Genomic DNA, 10,765 nt, shown 5'->3' with positions numbered 1-10,765 from the left:
TGGGACTCAGACCATCTATAGTTCCTTGCATTCACATCCAGACACTGCGCTCTAGCACGGAAAAGAAGATCACCTCCCAGGCTTCCTCATACCACACCTCACACTTTGGGGCCTTTTCCCTATACCAGTCGAGAGTTTCCTTTCTTTCCATCTCATTCTTCCACTTGCTCAATCCTCATCTTTAACTGCCATATCTATCACATTCTTCCACTTTCTTACATCCCACTCAAACCCTCTCCATTTCTGTTTGTTATTCTCCATTCAAACACATTCTCTCTATCTTCAAAGGGTCGGTACACCCACCTACTTAGCATAACATTCCTGTCTATCATTCGCCCACATTTATTCGCCCATTTGCCATCTCTTATACTCCACAAGTATACTTTCCTTGCTAATCTTGCATCCTCCATTTGTTCCAGTCTCACTTTATATCTCAAGTTTGCCTTTACTAGTCTTTCCCTAAACGTGCTCCATCCCATGTCCCCCCTAAGAGCCTCTACTGCTGCAAACCTTGGTGCATTCAGTGCCATTCTTGCTACCCTATTCTGCCCCACTTCCAATTTTTCTATCTCATTGTCATTCCATGTCATCACATCCATTCCATACATAATGCTCGGGACAGCCACACTCTTCCAAACCTCACGGATGACATCATACTTGCTCGCTCTCATCCTCGCTGCACTCCCTTAACGGCCTACCCACTGGTTTGCCATACTTATCTTTACATTCTTGGCCCTGCTGCATCCATTTACCTCCATCCACACCCCTAGATACTTGTATTCTTCCGTCTGTTCCAACTCATCCCCTTCCAGTCTCCAAGTTGTTTCTCTCTCATCCTCTGACCTATTTACTATCATTACTTTGCTCTTCTCACTACTGAACCTAACCCCAAAATCCCTTCCATAACCCCCTACCTGCCACATCTAGGAGACTCTGTAGTTCTTCAGCAGACTCACTCATAACCACCACATCATCCGCATACAACAACACACACACTTTATCCTCTCCAATTCTCACTCCTGCATTCATTCTCCTCATTCTGACTGCTAATTCCTCTGTGAAAAGACTAAATAATGTTGGTGATAATATACAGCCTTGTCTCACTCCTCTTTCACTCTTCACCCAACCTGTCTCTAGATCACCTAGTCTATACTTTGCTCTTGTACCTACATACATACTTCTAATTATGTTAACAATCTTATCACTCAGCCCAACTTTTTCAAGCACTCTGCATAACACATCTCTATTCACCCTGTAATAAGCTTTCTCTATATCTAGGAAGCCTCACAGTTTCCTCCCTCTCTTTTTCCTTTCAATCAGCTCATTTACAACAAACATATTATCTTCTGCTCGCCTGTCCACTCGGAATCCGTTCTGCTCCTCACCCAGCACCCTGGCACTCTCAATCCATTTACACAACCTTTCATTCAACACAGCACTAAAGATTTTTCCTATTGAGTTTACCAGAGAGATTGGCCTATAGTTCTTTAATTCCTGCTTACTCTTATGCCTGCCCTTGTGGGTCAGAGTCACTCTACATTCATTCCATTTACTTGGCCCTCTCTTCTTACCATACCTGTTTGAATAACTCAGTCATCCTCTCAATCACAGCCTCACCTCCATTTTTATACAACTCATACGGGATCTCATCTGGTCCTGCAGCCTTACCATTCTTCTGTCTTTTCACACATCTCTCAACCTCCTCCCTACTGATCCTTTCATTCAGCTCATTTGCATCTTTCCTCTCCATAGTCACACATCCTTCTCTCACACCAAATACTTCCCCTACTCCTCCTATTTCTTCCCAAAACTCCCTAATTGTCTCCCTCATTTTCTCCTTATCTGTAATTTTTTCACCATTCACCTTCAGACTTTCCACATTCTCACTGTCACTCAACCTCTCACCTCTCAGGAATCTATACCACTCACGACCTCCCTCAAGCCCTTTCTCTCTCAGGGTCTGAATCACACTTCTTTCACACTGAACCTTTGCACTCATGATCTTCCGCTTTGTCAGTCGTTGGTGTCTCACATAGCTTTCCCATACATTCTGGTATTCACCCTCAGCTTCTTCGCTTTCTTGCCTCCTTCTCCTCATTCGTCTACACAGTCTATTTAGTCTCTTTCGTTCTTTCCTAGCTGTCCTAATATCATCGTTCCACCACGGTTTCCTTACACGCTTTCTACCATTCGTTCTCACATACCCTACATGTTGGATTGCAGCTCCTCTCACATTCTCTACGAGCCTTTCATTCAGAGCGTCCACATCATTCAAACTACCTGGCTCCCAATTTCTTTCACTCAAGTCTACCTGAAAATTTTCCCACCCTACATCTCTCAGTCTCCACTTCTTCTTCTTCCTGTCCTTTTCTTTCCTTTCATTTCTACCATTCAGCCCACTCCACGGTCAACATATTATGGTCAGACACAATATCAATCATTCCTCTTCATCTATCCACATACGAGACACACATTCGCGCATTCTCCCATTTACCAGTACATAATCAATCGCAGACTCCTGATTTCTTGCACTCCAGGTCACACGTCCCTCAGCCAGAGTTTCATTCAGGTTCTAAGTTCATTTCACTTACAAACTCAGCTAGCATTTCTCCATTCCGATTTATACGTTCACCTAACATACCTGTATGTGCATTCATATCACCCATAACAATCACTCTCTCTCCTGCATGCTCTCTCACAACTTTTCTAAGAATATTGTACTTTCCCTGTTTTCCTTACTGCTCTTTCACCTTCTACAGTCATATACAACAACCATTACTACTCTTTCTAGTCTGCCATTTTATTCTTGCATTCCACACTCACGGCCAATACATCTTCACTGCTAGCACTGTTACCTACATCTAGCTCTTCCACCTTCAGATTCTCATTTTTGCGGTGGAGGAAGGCTACGCCTCCTCCCATAGTCTCCTGTTTCTTTCGCCCCTTCCCAATCATCACATACTCACTCCCCTCAGTCTGCACGTCGCCTCTCAGGTGTGTCTCAGTCGCTATTATATCATATTTCCATTCATCCAGTTCCTTACTCATGTCCTCAAGTTTGCCCACACCCCAACCACTCACATTCAAACATCCAATCTTCATACTTTCACTTGCCTGGGTTGTGTATCCACTCCTCCGTGCTAGGTCATTTATACCCGTTCAAACTGTCCCCACTGCATACAGTGACTTCATCCGCACCCATTCACGCAGGCGCTCCCCCATCCTCCTGTTCCCGTTGCCGCTCAGGTGCACGCCATCCACGTCGAACGCTGCATCTCCTCAGGACTGTCCATGTCGAAGAAGCTGACGTCGCCCTTCTTCCCTCGCGTCCATTCAATCTTCATCTTCATCATTTCTTCTTGGATCCTCTTGTTGGTAGATCGGCGCAGTCTCTCGTACTGTGGTCCTTCCCTTGGGCGTCTCATAATTCCCACAACTGCCACCTTCATTCCTTTTCCTTCCACTGCCTTCACAGAGTCTACTACATCCTTCACTGTGTCTTCCTGTCCGACGTACTCCAGGGCGTTCCCACCACCCTGGACGATCAGCAGTCCGTCTTTCAAGTCGCCCGCATCATGCTGCACTCTTTTCTTGATGTTCCTGATCTGGGCACCACTCATGCTGGTGCAGCCACTGCCGTCCATGTTGCACTTAACGTGCCAGTGCGCATTCTTCATCATACTGTCTCCAATGATACGGATGGGGGCCCTCTTCACCTTCATTTCTGTTGTCCGTCTAGGCCTTGCTGTTTCTGTCGCTTGGTCTGGTCTTTCCTTGAGGGTCTCAGCAGTCTGAACCTCTCTCTCCACATGGTCCTCCTTGGGGGCAGCCACGGCTGTTGTCTGACCCCCTGTCCTCCAGGGTGTCCTTGGGGGCAGCCACGGCTGTTGTCTGACTCCTGTCCTCCAGGGTGTCCTTGGGGAGCCACGGTGGTCGTCTGACTCCCTGTCCTCCAGGGTGTCCTTGGGGCAACCACGGTGGTCGTCTGACTCCCCTGTCCTCCAGGGTGTCCTTGGGGCAGCCACGGTGGTCGTGACTCCCCTGTCCTCCAGGGTGACCTTGGGGGCTCCACGGTAGTCGTCTGACCTCTGTCCTCCAGGGTGTCCTTGGGGCCTCCACGGTGGTCGTCTGGACACCTCTGTCCTCCAGGGTGTCCTTGGGGTCGTCTGACTGCCTTCTCCTCGTTGCTGGTCTCCGTCTGCACGTTCTTGTCCGTCTTCTGCCTGTCTCTTCGCCACTGTCCTTCGTCACGTTCTTGCACGCCAGGCATAGGAAGATGAGCAGGTGTGCTGCAGGAGCCGCGAGTTGGTCTTGATGTCCACGCACGGCTGGTGGCACCACACCACACCTCCTGCAGCACACACCGGCGCTGCCCCTGCCCACTCCCTTGCCACACACGCCACAGTCACTCACACCCATCTTTTCAATGGTTAAAGGTTCTCACCACAAAACTGCAGGTTACTTCTTCAAAAACACTCGGAGCCGCTCACACACGTCTGTTCTCTCTCTCGCGCAGCAGCGGGGTTCGTTATTTCGTTATTCGTTATTAATGGCGGACCTCGACCTTGATCTTGATGTCACAGGGGACTTGTTTGCTTCCTCCTCCTCTTCTTCTTCTCCTTCCTTTATAGCTTCTTGGCTCCTTCTTGATTGTTTCACTTTTCTGTCTCCCTATATTCAGACTTTCCGATTTTATCCTTTCCGATTGATCTATTTTCCCATTTCTTTATTTTATTTCCCTGTTTTCTTCTTTTCCCTTCTCCTCTTGTTTATCTGCAACAATAAACTATCAATCAATCAAATCTCCTCTTTGCACATCTTCTTAGGTCCTTCTTGATTCTTTATTTTTTCTGTGTACCTAGATTCAGATTTTCCTGTTTTCCTCTTCTGATTTAATTGATAAGGAAGATTAGGGAGGCCAAGGTCAGGCGTGAGAGGAGTGTGATTGAGGCTCTGAAAGAAAAAGGCCTAGAAGGTGGGCGTGAATGGTATAAATTCTTGAGGGGTGAGAGTGTGACTGATAGTGAAACCGTGGAGTGCCTAAAAGTAAATGGTGAGGATATCAGGAACACAGATAGAAAGAAAGAGTGTATAAAAGGTTTCTGGAAGAGATTGAGGGTTGGGTGAAGTTTTGAGGTGAGAGAGGATGTGTAACGCTTGAGAGGAAGGATGGATGAGCTGAATGAGAGAATTAGCAGAGAGGAAGTCGAGGTATGTTTGAAGAAGCAGAAGAATTGCAAGGCAGCAGGGCTGGATGAGATCCCGTATGAATTGTATAAGAATGGAGGTGAGGTGGTGATAGACAGGATGACTGAGCTGTTCAACTGTGTATGGGAGAATGAGAGAGTGGCTCGGGAATGGAACGAATGCAGAGTGACTCTGATACACAAGGGAGGACATAGGAGTAAGAAAGAGCTGAAGAATTATAGGCCGATAGTCTCTGGCGAATACGGTGGGAAAGATTTTCTGTGCTGTGTTGAATGAAAGGCTGTGTAAGTGGATTGAAAGAGAGAGTGCTGGGTGAGGAGCAGAATGGTTTTCGCACAGACAGGAGGGCAGAGGACAATATATGTGTGTGGTAAATGAGATGATAGAGAGGAAAAAGAGGAATGGAAGTCCGTTGTATCTTGGGTTTCTTGATATTGCGAAAGCGTATGATAGAGTGAACAGGGGAGGTGATGTGCAAGGTACGGGAGAAAGTAGGTTTGGAGGATAAGATAGTGCGAATTAATAGGAGCATGTATGTGACATGAAGGTAAGAAGTTAGGAGCATAGACACAGAGGGGTGAGAGGAAAGGGTGTTAGGTGATGATCTCTGTCTCAACTCTCTTCAGTCTGTATACTGAGGAGTTGGCAGCCAGGATGAGGAGAAAGAAATGCAGGAGTAAAAGTGTGAGAAGACAGGGTATGTGTGCTTATGCATGATGTGGAAGCCAGGAGAGTCATGGAGGAAATCTGCAGAAACTATTAGATGTGGGTGAATGAGTAGGGAGAGATTTTGAGGAAATATAGAAGTGAGAAATGATAATGTATGTGAATGGGGCAAAGAGAGAGAAGAGGGACTGGAGGCTAGGAGAGACAGTTAGGGCAAACAGATGAAGGCAAGTACCTGAGTGGCCGGATGAGTCCGAGCGGATGTGAAAGGACAAAGAATGAGAAGATTAGCCTAGTCAATCAATGGGTGGGCCGTCTGGGAAGTGCGGCAAGAATGAGAGCATGTAAGTATTGTTATGCCGGACGTGTTACTTGGGTTCCGTGTCGCCGTCAGGAGACTCCGTGGGAGGGAGATATGTAAACACTTTGCACAGCTTCTGTAGTTTAATATTCTTCTTTAGTAGTACACTTCACTCGGACTCTTCACTTACCACTAGCTTACTATGACTGGGACTGGCCCTCTCTCGCCCTCTTCTCCTATATATATCCAGAACAGTACAGTCTAGAATATTACAGTATATTTCAGATCATACAAGAACATGTAGCAAAAAATATATGCGAGTTGGCAACACTTCCCGCCGGGCGCCGGGCCGCGCCCGGGGGGGCGCGGACGGCTCGCCTTGCTCCCCGCCCCTTTGCTCGTTTCTCCGGGAGCCTTCTAGAGGCCTATGGTCGCCGGGGGAAGCTTCCAGCACAACACTATCCCCCTTTAATTGTGATCGTCCTGATCACACACCTAACTATGTACAAACATCAGAGAATTAATCACAAACATAATAATCGTCGGATCGCTGTGGACGCCTGCGTTGTCTCTGTCTTCTGTTCGGTGCCTCCTGCGCGTCTGTCTCCGGGTGCGCCTCGTCGTCGTCCGCTTCTGGGGGTGTCCCTGGAACATCTGCCGAAGCCGGGAGGTTATCTCCCTCGGCTGAAAGGGCCAGGAGGCCTACGTCGTCGTCGACCTCCTCTCGGTCCTGGACGTCCCTTGCGTTTTCGTCGGCTGCTGGGTGTCTGTAGTTGTTCCAGGTGTAGTTTCCCGGACCGTGGTACCTCCATAGGCGGTTGACGTGGACAACTTTCGGCGTGGTCTTGTCCGGGCGCCGGAGTCGGTAAGTCCCGTCGGAGAGGCGGTCTAGCACCGTGTAAGGGCCTTCCAGGGGCTCTGTAACTTCGGAGACTGTCCTTTTCCTCTGCGGGTTGTAAAGCCAGACTGGTCTCCTTCCTTTGAAGTCAACGTGGTTGCTCCCTCATATTGTAATCATGCTTCATGGCCTCCTCTGGAGAACTTCAAGGCACCTCGGACTTGATGGTGCACCTTCCAGCCGTTCCTCTAGTTGACGGCAAACTGAGGCGTCCCTTGAAGGCTTTCCTCGGGAGGCCTTCCACAGTAGGTCCACCGCAATCGCAGCCTCACGTCCAAACATCAGCTTTGCTGGTGAATACCCCCTGTGTCTCGGGTGGCAGACCTGTAGGCCATGAGAAGCGCAGGGCAGCTTGATCCCATGAAGACCGATCATTGTTGCACTGCTTGGCCAACTCCTGGCCAATGTCCACTAAACCTCTCTGACCCATTCCATCTGACTGTGGGTGCAGAGGGTGGGTCCGGTCTTGATACCTGAAGCTTGCAGCACTTCAGCAAGTGACTGTTGACTCAAAATTCCTTCCCTGGTCGGAATGGAGCCTGTTAGCACACCGAAGCGACAGAAGAACCTCCGCACTGTAAACCTGGCGATGGTAGGCTTCCTTGGTCGATGCATAGGCTCGTCACTTGCGAAGTAATCCATTGTGACACAGATGTAATGCCTGTCTGTCGTCAGAGGCAAGGGTCCTAAGCATATCCACTGCCACCCGTTCCATGGGGGCTCCAACCTGTATAGTTGCAGTGGGGCACGGTGGCGCTTCTTGGGGCCCTTCGTATTGTGCACACCACACGCGTGATACTACCTTCTTCCACGTCCTTCCTTGTGCCAACCCAGCAGAACCTTTGGCGGCGACTCAGTGTCTTTTTACCCCTAGGTGTCCGCTGGTGATGCTGTCGTGCATTTCTTTCAAGACGCCTTCCTGGACTTCACAGGTAACACTGTGGACCGTAGTACAAGACCATCATGAGAGACCCAGCGTCGCTGCAATACCCTGCCACTATCCGAAGAGTGTCCCACTGAGTCCAGTAATTCTTGGTAGGGCTTCTCGAGATTACTTCACCCAGGTCGCGTTGACGACTGACTCAGCCACTCCATAATTGGTCTCAGATCTCGGTCCTCCGTTGCAGTTTTCCCAAGTCTTCCCATGGCACCTCCGCTGTCTGTTCCACTGTAGTGCGGCGGCACATATTCTGGACGCTTTCCTCTGGAGGCAATGTTGACACTCCGGTGGCATGGGCGCCGGCTCAAGCTGTCCGCGTTACCGTGTGTTAGTCCAGATCGGTGCAACAATAGTGTAGTGATGCTGCTCTAGTTTACCTATCCAGCGAGCAAGCTGACCTCAGGGTTTTTCAGTGACTTCAGCCACCGCAATGCAGCGTGATCCGTGCGGATGGTGAAAGTTGCACCGTACAGGTAAGCATGGAAAAGTCAAGGCTCTTGACTACTGCCAGGAGTTCTTTCCGGGTCACGCAATAGTTTTTCTCGGCTGGGGTGAGCTTCTTGCTGAAGTAGGCCAACCCGTTCCATGTCGGCACATGCCTGAGATAGCACTCCACCAATCCCCTCATCACTGGCATCACAATCCAGTATAAAAGGCTTAGAGGGTCTGGGTTGGTGAGTACGGGCGAGCTGATGAGGTCCTCAGTGTGCTTCTCAAAGGCAACCTGAGTTTCCGCTGTCCAGTCAAACTTGCGCCCCTTCTTCGTCAGGAGGTGCAGTGGTGCAGCAATCGTAGCGAAGCCTTTCACAAACCTGCGGTAGTATGAGCACAACCCGAGGAAAGCTCCGCAGCTCCTTCACGTTGGTGGGTTGGGCAGTCCCTTACCGCAGCCACCTTCTCAGGATCAGTGCGTACTCCAGACTCGCTCACGATGTGTCCCAAGTATTGACCTCCTTTTGAACAGACAGCATTTCTTCGGGCTGAGCTTAAGGTGTGCAGCTCTAAACCGGGCGAAAAACCTCTGATAGCCTTTCCATCTCCTGCTCGAAGGTCTGGCCAAAGACAATCACGTCGTCGAGGTAGATGAGTGCCGTCTTCCAGTGAAGTCCCTCCAGCACCCTCTCCATCAGCCGCTCAAACGTGGCCGGCGTGTTGCACAGGCCAAAGGCATGACCTTAAACTGCCACAGGCCTTGACCGTAGGAGAAGGCTGTTTTCTTTGTCCTGTTCCGCCATTTTGACTTGGTGATACCCAGACTTCATATCCAGTGTTGAAACCACTTGAGCCCACCAAGGCGTCGAGCGTGTCGTCGATCCGTGGGAGTGGGTATGAACTTGATGGTGAGATCGTTGAGGGCTCGGTAGTCCACGCAGCACCTGAGGGAACTGTCCTTTTTCCTGACGAGCACTACAGCAGACGCCCACGGGCTGCTGGACCGCTCGATTAACCCTTGTTGCCGGAGATCATTCATTACCTCATCCATCTCCTTGCGACGGGCTGGTGCCATCCTTCGAGGAGCTTGCTTCACTGGGCGGTGGCTACCTGTGTCGATGTGGTGCTCTACCAGGTCCGCACACCCCAAGTCCAGGTCTCCTGTGGAAAACACATCTGCATTTCTCACGAGAAGCTCCCTGAGCTGTTCCACTTGGGGTTCCTCTAGACACTTGGAGCTCCTGTCAAACAGGTCGCGCAGGTAGTCAGGCAGCTCCTCCTGGGGCTTCGTCAGGGTTCTCCTGCAGACACAGGTTCTTGGTTTCTGGTCGATCTCTTGGCACAACCCCACCATGGTCCCTTGTTTTATTTTCTTTGGGCTGAAGGAGACATTGGCCACGACGACAGGCACTTTCGCTGCAGCAGGGTCTACCATAGTTCTGCATACAATCTTGCCGTTTTCTACCGGTCATCGACTTCCACTCTCTACCACACACAGGCTAGCCGGGGGGGCACCCGTAATTTGACAGGGTAACAGCATCTCCGACCTCGGAGGAATAATGGTGGTGCGCTTGACCGTCACTGGTAGGTCTTCCTTGTTCACAGTCGTCAGTGGCACCTCCTTCCTCTTACAGTCAGCTGCTTAGCGCGGAAGTCCAGCTCGCACCTGTGGGAGACAAGATAATCCATACCTAGGATGCAGGGGTCATCCATGTCGGCCACGTACACAGAGAGGAACTCTTCCTTTCCTCCGAGCTCAAACTTCACGTCCACTGGGCCTCTGAGCTCTGCGTAGTGTCCTGTGACTCCGCACAGTCGATGCGGCGTCTTAGGAAGCCGACGATGACTCACCACGTCAGGCCGCACCAATGTGCGTTCCGAGCCTGTGTCGACGACCACAGGCCACAACACTCCGTCAACCTTGCCCTCCACTTGGCAGCTTGTCATGGTGGTTCTCCTGCACACTGATATCTTCGGGGCATGTACAGGACAGACTGGTCGTTGCCCCCGTGAACCAGTCCTTCTTAGTTTCGAGTGGTGGCCCTCGTTCGGGGCACATTTTTCCCGGCACTCATTCTTCCAGTGCCCCTTTTCTCCATAGGTCCAGCACTTGGGTCCTTCCCTGGGCTTCTTCTTAGCGCCACCTTCATATTCCTTCATCCTTGTGCCCAACCTTCTCGCAGTACCAGCACGTTCCTTGGAACCTGTCTGTGTCGCTGACAGCGCCCGTTCGTGCCCTAAAGCCAGAAGTCGAGTCGTCCCTGAAGCTTGACAAGCTAGACCTAACAAAGGACTCAAACTCCATGGCACGTGCCAGAGC

This window comes from Eriocheir sinensis, chromosome 64 (genome assembly GCF_024679095.1).
Source record: "Eriocheir sinensis breed Jianghai 21 chromosome 64, ASM2467909v1, whole genome shotgun sequence".
Lineage (NCBI taxonomy): Eukaryota > Metazoa > Arthropoda > Malacostraca > Decapoda > Varunidae > Eriocheir > Eriocheir sinensis.
Note: the sequence above shows the minus strand (reverse complement) of the source record.